We start from the raw sequence: 12,998 nt of genomic DNA, 5'->3' as shown, positions 1-12,998 counted from the left end.
TCCAAAATGAAAATAAATAAGGAAACACAAGCTTTAAATGATACATTAAACAAGATGGACTTAATTGATATTTATAGGACACTCCATCCAAAAACAACAGAATACACATTTTTCTCAAGTGCTCATGGAACATTCTCCAGGATAGATCATATCTTGGGTCACAAATCAAGCCTTGGTAAATTTAAGAAAATTGAAATTGTATCAAGTATCTTTTCTGACCACAACGCCATGAGACTAGATATCAATTACAGGAAAAGATCTGTAAAATATACAAACACATGGAGGCTAAACAATACACTACTTAATAATGAAGTGATCACTGAAGAAATCAAAGAGGAAATAAAAAAATACCTAGAAACAAATGACAATGGAGACACAACGACCCAAAACCTATGGGATGCAGCAAAAGCAGTTCTAAGGGGGAAGTTTATAGCAATACAAGCCCACCTTAAGAAGCAGGAAACATCTCAAATAAACAACCTAACCTTGCACCTCAAGCAATTAGAGAAAGAAGAACAAAAAAGCCCCAAAGCTAGCAGAAGGAAAGAAATCATAAAAATCAGATCAGAAATAAATGAAAAAGAAATGAAGGAAACGATAGCAAAGATCAATAAAACTAAAAGCTGGTTCTTTGAGAAGATAAACAAAATAGATAAACCACTAGCCAGACTCATCAAGAAAAAAAGGGAGAAGACTCAAATCAATAGAATTAGAAATGAGAAAGGAGAAATAACAACTGACACTGCAGAAATAAAAAAAATCATGAGAGATTACTACAAGCAACTCTATGCCAATAAAATGGACAATCTGGAAGAAATGGACAAATTCTTAGAAATGCACAACCTGCCAAGATTGAATCAGGAAGAAATAGAAAATATGAACAGACCAATCACAAGCACTGAAATTGAAACTGTGATTAAAAATCTTCCAACAAACAAAAGCCCAGGACCAGATGGCTTCACAGGCAAATTCTATCAAACGTTTAGAGAAGAGCTAACACCTATCCTTCTCAAACTCTTCCAAAATATAGCAGAGGGAGGAACACTCCCAAATTCCTTCTACGAGGCCACCATCACCTTGATACCAAAACCAGACAAGGATGTCACAAAGAAAGAAAACTACAGGCCAATATCACTGATGAACATAGATGCAAAAATCCTCAACAAAATACTAGCAAACAGAATCCAACAGCACATTAAAAGGATCATACACCATGATCAAGTGGGGTTTATTCCAGGAATGCAAGGATTCTTCAATATACGCAAATCTATCAATGTGATAAACCATATTAACAAATTGAAGGAGAAAAACCATATGATCATCTCAATAGATGCAGAGAAAGCTTTCGACAAAATTCAACACCCATTTATGATAAAAACCCTCCAGAAAGTAGGCATAGAGGGAACTTTCCTCAACATAATAAAGGCCATATATGACAAGCCCACAGCAAACATCATCCTCAATGGTGAAAAACTGAAGGCATTTCCACTAAGATCAGGAACAAGACAAGGTTGCCCACTCTCACCACTCTTATTCAACATAGTTTTGGAAGTTTTAGCCACAGCAATCAGAGAAGAAAAGGAAATAAAAGGAATCCACATCGGAAAAGAAGTAAAGCTGTCACTGTTTGCAGATGACATGATACTATACATAGAGAATCCTAAAGATGCTACCAGAAAACTACTAGAGCTAATCAATGAATTTGGTAAAGTAGCAGGATACAAAATTAATGCACAGAAATCTCTGGCATTCCTATATACTAATGATGAAAAATCTGAAAGTGAAATCAAGAAAACACTCCCATTTACCATTGCAACAAAAAGAATAAAATATCTAGGAATAAACCTACCTAAGGAGACGAAAGACCTGTATGCAGAAAATTATAAGACACTGATGAAAGAAATTAAAGATGATACAAATAGATGGAGAGATATACCATGTTCTTGGATGGGAAGAATCAACATTGTGAAAATGACTCTACTACCCAAAGCAATCTACAGATTCAATGCAATCCCTATCAAACTACCACTGGCATTTTTCACAGAACTAGAACAAAAAATTTCGCAATTTGTATGGAAACACAAAAGACCCCGAATAGCCAAAGCAATCTTGAGAACGAAAAAAGGAGCTGGAGGAATCAGGCTCCCTGACTTCAGACTATACTACAAAGCAACAGTAATCAAGACAGTATGGTACTGGCACAAAAACAGAAAGATCGATCAGTGGAACAGGATAGAAAGCCCAGAGATAAACCCACGCACATATGGACACCTTATCTTTGATAAAGGAGGCAGGAATGTACAGTGGAGAAAGGACAGCCTCTTCAATAAATGGTGCTGGGAAAACTGGACAGGTACATGTAAAAGTATGAGATTAGATCACTCCCTAACACCATACACAAAAATAAGCTCAAAATGGATTAAAGACCTAAATGTAAGGCCAGAAACTATCAAACTCTTAGAGGAAAACATAGGAAGAACACTCTATGACATAAATCACAGCAAGATCCTTTCTGACCCACCTCCTAGAGTAATGGAAATAAAAACAAAAATAAACAAATGGGACCTAATGAAACTTCAAAGCTTTTGCACAGCAAAGGAAACCATAATCAAGACCAAAAGACAACCCTCAGAATGGGAGAAAACATTTGCAAATGAAGCAACTGACAAAGGATTAATCTCCAAAACTTACAAGCAGCTCATGCAGCTCAATAACAAAAAAACAAACAACCCCATCCAAAAATGGGCAGAAGACCTAAACAGACATTTCTCCAAAGAAGATATACAGAATGCCAACAAACACATGAAAGAATGCTCAACATCATTAATCATTAGAGAAATGCAAATCAAAACTACAATGAGATATCATCTCACACCAGTCAGAATGGCCATCATCAAAAAATCTAGAAACAATAAATGCTGGAGAGGGTGTGGAGAAAAGGGGACACTCTTGCACTGCTGGTGGGAATGTGAATTGGTTCAGCCACTATGGAGAACAGTATGGAGGTTCCTTAAAAAACTACAAATAGAATTACCATATGACCCAGCAATCCCACTACTGGGCATATACCCTGAGAAAACCAAAATTCAAAAAGAGTCATGTACCAAAATGTTCATTGCAGCTCTATTTACAATAGCCCGGAGATGGAAAGAACCTAAGCGCCCATCATTGGACGAATGGATAAAGAAGATGTGGCACATATACACAATGGAATATTACTCAGCCTTAAAAAGAAATGAAATTGAGATATTTGTAATGAGATGGATAGACCTAGAGTCTGTCATACAGAGTGAAGTAAGTCAGAAAGACAAAGACAAATACCGTATGCTAACACATATATATGGAATTTAAGGGGAAAAAATGTCATGAAGAACCTAGGGATAAGACAGGAATAGAGGCGCAGACCTACTGGAGAACGGACTTGAGGATATGGGGAGGGGGAAGGGTGAGTTTTGACAGGGCGAGAGGGAGTCATGGACATATACACACTAACAAACGTAGTAAGGTAGATAGCTAGGGGGAAGCAGCCGCAAGGCACAGGGATATAAGCTCAGGGCTTTGGGACAGCCTGGAGGGGTGGGAGGGGGAGAGTGGGAGGGAGGGAGACGCAAGAGGGAAGACACATGGGAGCACATGTATATGTATAGCTGATTCACTTTGTTATAAATCAGAAACTAACACACCATTGTAAAGCAATTATACCCCAATAAAGATGTTTAAAAAAAAAAAAAATGAAAAAGAAGTAACAACTGACACTGCAGAAATACAAAGGATCATGAGAGATTACTACAAGCAACTATATGCCAATAAAATGGACAACCTGGAAGAAATGGACAAATTCTTAGAAAAGCACAAGCTTCCAAGACTAAACCAAGAAGAAATAGAATATATAAACAGACCATTCACAAGCACTGAAATTGAGACTGTGATTAAAAATCTTCCAACAAACAAAAGCACAGGACCAGATGGCTTCACAGGAGAATTCTAACAAATATTTAGAGAAGAGCTAAGACCTAACCTTCTCAAGCTCTTCCAAAATATAGCAGAGGGAAGAACACTCCCAAACTCATTCTACAAGGCCACCATCACCCTGATACCAAAACCACACAAAAAGAAAGAAAGAAAACTACAGGCCAATATCACGGATGAACATAGATGCAAAAATCCTCAACAAAATACTAGCAAACAGAATCCAACAGCACATTAGAAGGTCATACACCATGATCAAGTGTGGTTTATCCCAGGAATGCAAGGATTCTTCAATATATGCAAATCAATCAATGTGATAAACCATATTAACAAACTGAAGGATAAAAACCATATGATCATCTCAATAGATGCAGAAAAACCTTCTGACAAAATTCAATGCCCATTTATGATAAAAACCTCCAGAAAGTAGGCATAGAGGGAACTTACCTCAACTTAGTAAAGGCTATGTAGGACAAACCCACAGCCAACATCGTTCTCAATGGTGAAAAACGGAAACTATTTTCTCGAAGATCAGGAAGAAAACAAGGTTGTCCACTCTCACCACTATTATTCAACATAGTTTTGCAAGTTTTAGCCACAGCCATCAGAGAAGAAAAAGAAATAAAAGGAATCCATATCAGAAAAGAAGTAAAGCTGCCACTGTTTGCAGATGACATGATACTATACATAGAGGATCCTAAAGATGCTCCCAGAAAACTACTAGAGCTAATCAATGTATTTGGTAAAGTAGCAAGATATAAAATTAATGCACAAAAATCTCTTGCATTCCTATAAATAATGATGAAAAATCTGAAAGAGAAATTAGGAAACACTCCCATTTACCACTGCAACAAAAAGGATAAAATACCTAGGAATAAACCTACCTAAGGAGACAAAAGACCTGTATGAAGAAAATTATAAGACAGAGATGAAAGAAATTAAAGATGATACAAACAGATGGAGAGATATACCATGTTTTTGGATTGGAAGAATCAACATTGTGAAAATGACTATACTACCCAAAGCAATCCACAGATTCAATGCAATCCCTGCCAACCACCAATGGCATTTTTTAGAGAACTAGAACAAAAAATTTCACAATTTGTATGGAGACACAAAATACCCCAAATAGCCAAAGCAATCTTGAGAAAGAAAAAAGGAACTGGAGGAATCAGGCTCCCGGACTTCAGACTATACTACAAAGCTACAGTAACCAAGTCAGTATGGTACTGGCACAAAATCAGAAATATAGATCAATGGAAAAGGATTGAAATCTCAGAGATAAATCCACACACATTGGTCACCTTATTTTTGATAAAGGATGTAAGATTATACAATGGAAAAAGACAGCCTCTTCAATAAGTGGTGCTGGGAAAACTGGACAGCAACATGTAAAACAATGAAATTAGAACACTCCCTAATGCCATACACAAAATAAACTCAAAATGGATTAAAGCCCTAAATGTAAGGCCAGACACTATAAAACTCTTAGAGGAAAATGTAGACAGAACATTCTAATACATTAATCACAGCAAGATCCTTTTTGACCCACCTCCTAGAGAAATGGAAATAAAAACAAAAATAAGGAAATGGGGCCTAATGAAACAGCAAAGCTTTTGCACAGCAAAGGAAAACATAAAAAAGATGAAAAGACAACCCTCAGAATGGGAGAAAATATCTGCAAATGAAGCAAGTTGCAAAGGATTAATCTCCAAAATTTACAAGCAACTCATGCAGCTCAATATCAAAAAAACAAACAACCCAATCCAAAAATGGGCAGCTCAATATCAAAAAAACAAACAACCCAATCCAAAAATGGGCAGAAGACCTAAATAGACATTTCTCCAAAAAAGATATACAAATTGCCAACAAACACAGAAAGTATGCTCAACATCACTAATAATTAGAGAAATGCAAATCAAAACTATGATGAGGTATTACCTCACACCAGTCTGAATGGCCATCATCAAAAAATCTACAAACAATAAATGCTGGATAGGGTGTGGAGAAAAGGAAACCCTCCTGCACTGTTGGTGGGAATGTAAATTGATACAGCCACTATAAAGAACAGTATGGAGATTCCTTAAAAAACTAGAAATAGAACTACCATATTACCCAGCAATCCCACTACTGCACATATACTCTGAGAAAACCATAATTCAAAAAGAGTCATGTACCACAGTGTTCATTGAAGGGCTATTTACAATAGCCAGGACATGGAAACAACCTATGTGTACATTGACAGATGAATGGCCATAAAAAGAAACGAATAAAAATAAACGAAATTGAGATATTTATAGTGAGATGGATGGAACTAGAGTCTGTCATACAGAGTGAAGTAAGTCAGAAAGAGAAAAAAAATACCGTATGCTAACACATATATATGGAATTTTAGAAAAAAATGGTTTTTAAGATCCTAGGGGCAAGACAAGAATAAAGATGCAGATGTAGAGAATGGATTTGAGGACATGGGGAAGGGAAAGGGGAAGCTGGAGCGAAGTGAGGGAGTGGCATGAACATATATACACTGCCAAATGTAAAATAGATAGCTAGTGGGAAGCAGCTGCATAGCACAGGGAGATCAGCTCTGTGCTTTGTGTCCACCCAGAGGGTTGGGAAAGGGAGGGTGGGTGGGAGGGAGACGCAAGAGTGAGGGGATATGTGGATATATGTATATGTCTAGCTGATTCACTGTGTTATAAATAAGAAACTAACACACCATTAAGGCAATTATACTCCAATAAAGATGTTAAAGAAAAAAAGAAAGTGAAAATCCAGTAGTATCAATTATCTGCTACAATATTTCAATAACATAGCATTTCCTTTAGGGAAAAGACAAACATTCTTCTCAGGTTTCTAGACCATGGCCTTAAAATCCAGCCTCATCCTTAAAGATCCATGTTCCCCTCAGACCCCAGGGGTTTTCAATATACTTTGTGTTTCTTTTTTCCTTGCTTTATTAACCCCTACCCTACCATGACAACACACAGCATCACTGCTACTACATCAAAAATAATAGTATAAATACTACTTTTCTTTTGAAAAATGGTATCCACTCCATCAGAAATAATTGAGTTGAGCATCTGGTGTAGAGTAAGTACAGATACTCTTAGCACTATTGTAAATTTTCATCTTTATCTACAGATATTATGAGCTAACTTTAATTTTTCTTACACGATTACTGAGGTTCATATCACAAAATTTGGAAAATAATGTCAAGAAAAAAGAAAAAAATTAAAATCACCTAGAATCCCACCATCCAGAAGAACGACTTGGACATTTTGTATGTTTTTAAATATATTCTTTTCAAAAATATGCCAGGTCAGTTACTTTCTTAAAGAGAGCATGGACAAATCTTCATGTACAAAAGGAATATCCTTGAGATTCCTGAGTCATAACCATCAGGATTTAACAAATTCTAGACACCGAAGGAGGAAGTAGAAAGGACTAGTGTTAGCTCAATTTCAAAATGCAAAATAAGATTCAAGTTGTGAGTTTAAGCTGAGGATTCAAGAAGAGTGAAGTTGATTTGGAACATCTAGCACCACACGATAAATCAATGAATTTTAAGGAATGGCTTCTAGTATATCTAATGTCATGTCAGCATTTTCTGCAGTTAAAAATCTCTACTTTGATGAGATCAAAGAATCCAAAGCTTTAAGGATGGACTGTGAGTCATTTTACATATATTATTATTGATAATAAAGGCACAGTAATTCACCTTTTGTAAGACTCTAGCTTCAGACTTTTCCCATCGTGGTAATGTATGTGGGTTGTACAGAGAATTATAAATATAATTTATTAAAAAAATTCAAGTTCCAAATGTTTCTCAGTAGGTTCAAAGATAATATAGTTTGTTGGAAATGGATTTTAAACTTTTTCTAAGATGACTGCAAGTTAACATTCTTGTGTGAGTATTAAAACATTTACAGCCTTCAAAGCCGATTTAGTTACTCATATAGTTTTAAGGATTATAGCTCTTAAATATTAATTTCACCATTTAAACTAATTAGTAACATTAAAATGACTCATTCAGAGAACTAACACTTATGTCAGTTTATTTACTATTTCAACAAGCCAAAACAAAAAAAAAGAAGGAAATTTTCTTAAGGTGAAATATACATTTGAAATTAGTCATTAAAGAAAATTTCACTGGGATAAGAACAGTAACATGCTTTGGAAGTGCTAAGAATGCAGTTAGTCTCATGACAGCAGAATAATATAACACCACTTGTTAAAAAAATAGAATCATTTATTCATTCAATCAGTTATTTCAATCAGTTATCACAGGATGCAAAGAGAAGCCAGGCTCTCCTGTTTCGAAGGAGTTAGTCAGTGAAATAAAAAAGGAAGTGTTTTCAAAACAATGTGGCAAGCATTACAGTCGACCTAAGTATGGTGACTTTGGGGAGCATAGAGGAAAGAATGTTACCATAAATCTACACACTCTACCATGTTTTTCTGTAGACTTAATAAATAACATAATTTGCACATGTATTTGTGGCTATTTTTTAAACATGTTTAACAGTCTCTTGAATAAAATTAATAATCTGATAGCATTTTCATTTCATAATATTTTTGAGTAAACATACAAAAGTCAATGATGGTCCTAAGGATGAGTCTTGTTAATAAATATATATGTATATATACACACATACATACATATATTTTTGTTGTTATTGCTAATTTAATAAGGAATACTCATAAAAATAAATTTGAGATCCATCATTTTGTCGCCTGAACTCTTTTTTACAATACACATATTTTAAATGAAAATGAGTAACCTAGGCATAACAAGTAGGTTTTAGCCCTGATTGACTGATGAAGTTCACCTGACATGCAATTGTAGTGAGAATTCTAAAGATGTCTGGACTAAGTGGGAAACAATATTATTTATTGTTATAATTGTTTATAATAACAATATTAGTTATTGATTATCTATGTGCTATAGGCACACGAAAGGGGAATATTGACCCACTATGCATGCCACCCTTGGAGTGGGTTAACCACACAGAGGACACCTGAGGAGCATCACAACAAGGAAGCACATTAAAATTAAATGTTGCTGGGGAAGTTAGGTGTGAACAGTCATTCAAAGTCGAGGTGCTCCACTGCACGCCCCTTACAGATGAGTCAGCTCTCACTTGTGATGGAAGGAAGGAAGTGGCTGAGGGGTAATGAGAGGGAGTCTGGCTGCAGACCAACTCCTTGTATCTCTCATTTATGTTATGCTAGTGAGAAGAATCAGACAGAAGTGTGCTTGGAGATGTATTGCTTTATGTTTGGGTGTGATTGATTTTCCTGACTCATCCTGTAGGGGAGAAAAGCAGCCTTTTACCTAGAAACCACAGGTCCATGATCACCATAGCTTTTCAGTCACAAAAGACTTTGGGACAACACTAGGGGACAAAACAGCATGTTGTGCAGTTACATTCAAACAATTCTTTAAAAACTGGTATAAGGAGGAAACTGAGTATTCTACGTTGTAAATATTGTTATTCGTATATACTATAAATGATGACATGGGTGGGCATTAACCGAGCCCGAGGAAACTGGGAACGACCTGAAAATTAAAACCAGACAGCACAAGCAGCGGCCCTGGGCCACTGAGGAGCAAATTCGACTTGCACAGATGATTTTGGACCATAATGATGCTGGCTTTGAGGAAAAGGTGAAACAACTGATTGATATCACAGGCAAGAACCAGGATGAATGTGTCATTGCTTTGCATGACTGCAATGGAGATGTCAACAGAGCCATCAATGTACTGCTGGAAGGAAACCCAGATATGCATTCCTGGGAGATGGTTGGGAAGAAGAAGGGAGTCTCAGGACAGAAGGATGGTGGCCAAATGGAATCCAACGAGGAGGGCAAAGAAAATCGAGACCGGGAAAGAGACTATAGTCGGCGACGTGGTGGGCCACCAAGATGGGGGAGAGGTGCCAGCCATGGACGAGAGTTTCGAGGTCAGGAAAATGGGTTAGATGGCACCAAGAGTGTAGGGCCTTCTCGAAGAGGCACAGAAAGAGGCAGAAGAGGTCGTGGCCGAGGCAGAGGTGACTCTGGTAGGTGGGGAGGAAGGTTTTCTTCTCAAGGAATGGGAACCTTTAATCCAGCTGATTATGCAGAGCCGGCAAATACTGATAACTATGTCAATAACAGCTGCAATACATAGAACAACACTGGCCACTTTGAACCCGATGATGGGATGAGTGCATAGAGGACTGCAACAGACGAGTGGGAAATTGAAGACGGGAATGAAGATCTTTCCGAGACCAAGATTTTCACTGCCTCTAATGTGTCGTCAGGGCATCTGCCTGTGGAGAATGTGACAGTCACTGCTGGTCAGAGAACTGACCTTGCTGCTCTGTTGGGGAAGACACTGCCTTCAATGGAGAATGAGTCATCTAATCTGGATCCATCTCAGTCTCCTTCTCTTCTCCAGCCTCTGGTGTTCAGTAACTCGAAGCAGAGCGCCATATCGCAGCCTGCTTCAGGGAACATGTTTTCTCATCACAATATGGTGAGCATGTTAGGAAAAGAAGTTGGTGATGTCGGTGAAGCTAAAGGTGGAAGCACCACAGGCTCCCAGTTCTTGGAGCACTTCAAGACTGCTCAGGCCCTGGCTCAGTTGGCATCTCAACATTCTCAATCTGGAACCACCACCACCTCCTCTTGGAACATGGGCTCCACCACACAATCCCTATTGCTGATGCAGTATGAGTTGAAGAACCCAAATGATTCAACAGTGCATAGCCCCTTTACAAAGCACTAGCCTTTCACCCCGTCTTCAACTGTGATGGAGGTGTTCCTTCAGGAGAAGCCACCCACAGTGGCTACCTCCACTGCTTCACCTCCCACCCCACCAACCCGTGTTCTCCTCTGCCAAGCAAATCCACCTCAACTCCTCAAATGTCTCCTGGGTCTTCAGACAACCAATCCTCCAGTCCTCAGCCAGCTCAGCAAAAACTGAAACAGCAGAAGAAAAAAGCCTCCGGGACTTCTAAGATTCCTGCTCTGGCTGTTGAGATGCCTGTCTCAGCACATATCTCAGGGCTCCGCCTGCAGTTTGGGACATTTCAGTTTGGTTCAGAGTCTGTCCTTTCTGATTATGAGTCCACCCCCACCACGAGCACCTCTTCAAGCCAGGCTCCAAGTAACCTCTATACCAGCACGGCCAGTGAATCTTCATCCACAATTTCATCTAACCAGGAGTCCAGTTATCAGAGTGGCCCAATTCAGTCGACAGCTTATACCTCCCAAAATAACGCTCAGGGCCCTCTATATGAACAGTGATCCACACAGACTCAGCGGTAACCCAGCTCCATCTCTTCGTCATCCCAAAAGGACTTGACTCAGGCAAAGAATGGCTTCAGTTCTGTGCAGGCCACGCAGTTGCAAAACACGCAATCTGTTGAAGGTGCTACAGGCTCTGCACCTTCCAATTCTAGCATCCCCCCTCTCAGTGAAACGGTATCTGCAACTTCCTTACTGACGACAGCCAATCAGCACTCATCCTCCTTGGGTGGCTTGAGCCACAATGAGGAGATTCCAAATACTACCAGCACACAACACGGCAGCATGTTATCTACTCAGCAGAATACCCTTTCATCATCAACATCTTCTGGGCAGACTTCGACATCCACTCTTTTGCACACAAGCATGGAGAGTGAGGCAAATCTTCATTCTTCCTCCAGCACTTTCTCCACCACATCCAGAACAGTCTCTGCACCAGTGGTCAGTGTCTCTTCCAGTCTCAATAGTGGCAGGAGCTTGGGCCTCAGTCTAGGCAGCAACTCTACCATCATAGCCTCCACTCGAAGCTCAGTTGCTATGACTTCAGGAAAAGCTCCTCCCAGCCTCCCTCCTGGGGTCCTACCATTGTTGCCTAATCCATATATTATGGCTCCAGGGCTGTTACATGCCTACCCGCCACAAGTATATGGTTATGATGACCTGCAGATGCTTCAGACAAGATTTCCATTGGATTACCACAGCCTCCCATTTCCCACACCCACCACTCCACTGACTGGGAGGGATGGTAGCCTGGCCAGCAACACTTATTCTGGTGACCTCACAAAGTTCAGCCATGGGGATGCCTCGTCCCCAGCCCCGGCCACAGCCTTAGCCCAGCCCCAGCAGAACCAGACACAGACTCACTAGACCATGCAGCAGACATTCTTGAACCCGGCGCTGCGTCCTGGCTACAGTTACAAAAGCCTGCCGTACTACACAGGGGTTCCGGGCCTCCCCAGCACCTTCCAGTATGGCCCTGCTGTGTTCCCTGTGGCTCCTACCTCTTCCAAGCAGCATGGTGTGAATGTCAGTGTGAATGCATCAGCCACCCTTTTCCAACAGCCAAGTGGATATGGGTCTCATGGATACAACACTGGTGTATCAGTCACCTTCAGTAATACAGGTGTGCCAGATATCTCAGGTTCTGTGTACTCCAAAACCCAGCAGGCCTTTGAGAAACAAGGTTTTCATTCCAGTACTCCTGCTGCCTCCTTCAACTTGCCTTCAGCCCTAGGAAGTGGGGGCATCATCAATCGGGCCACAGCTGCTGCCTACCCACCTGCCCTTTTTAGGCACATTCTGACCCCCCATCAGCAGCCTCACTCCCAGATCCTTCACCATCACGTGCAGCAGGATGGCCACACAGGCAGTGGGCAATGTAGCCAGATCAACTCCATCCCTCAGAAGCCCCAGACCAGCAAGTCTTCCTACAACAGCTACAGCTGGGGGGCCAACTGAGCCCCTGACTCTCTTCTCCTGGTCCCATCTTCTGAGAGGGCTTCTCAGCCTGGTAACTATGGAAAGAGCATTAAAGAGAGAAAGGAATGTGGGGGGGGGGTCTGATGCCCCCACCCCCAGCAGCCCACCCCATGCCTCAGCTTCATGTCTGTACCATCCCCACTCTGTTGTATGTATTATAGGATTTGTATTTTCTCCTTTTTTTTCTTCCTTTCCTCTCCTCCCCCATTGGATTCAAGATTATGAAACTTTGCTGTGGGCCTTGCCCTCCCTTT

The 12,998-nt window shown here is 40.0% G+C and overlaps 1 pseudogene; it reads left to right on the top strand.

Moving 5' to 3' along the window:
* Window positions 1–9,483: 9,483 nt before the first annotated feature.
* LOC116762313 lies at window positions 9,484–12,723 on the top strand (annotated as a pseudogene).
* Window positions 12,724–12,998: the final 275 nt, after the last annotated feature.

The sequence above is a fragment of the Phocoena sinus genome, chromosome 11 (genome assembly GCF_008692025.1).
Source record: "Phocoena sinus isolate mPhoSin1 chromosome 11, mPhoSin1.pri, whole genome shotgun sequence".
Classification (NCBI taxonomy): Eukaryota; Metazoa; Chordata; class Mammalia; order Artiodactyla; family Phocoenidae; genus Phocoena; species Phocoena sinus.
This window is presented reverse-complemented; position numbering and strand designations above follow the sequence as displayed.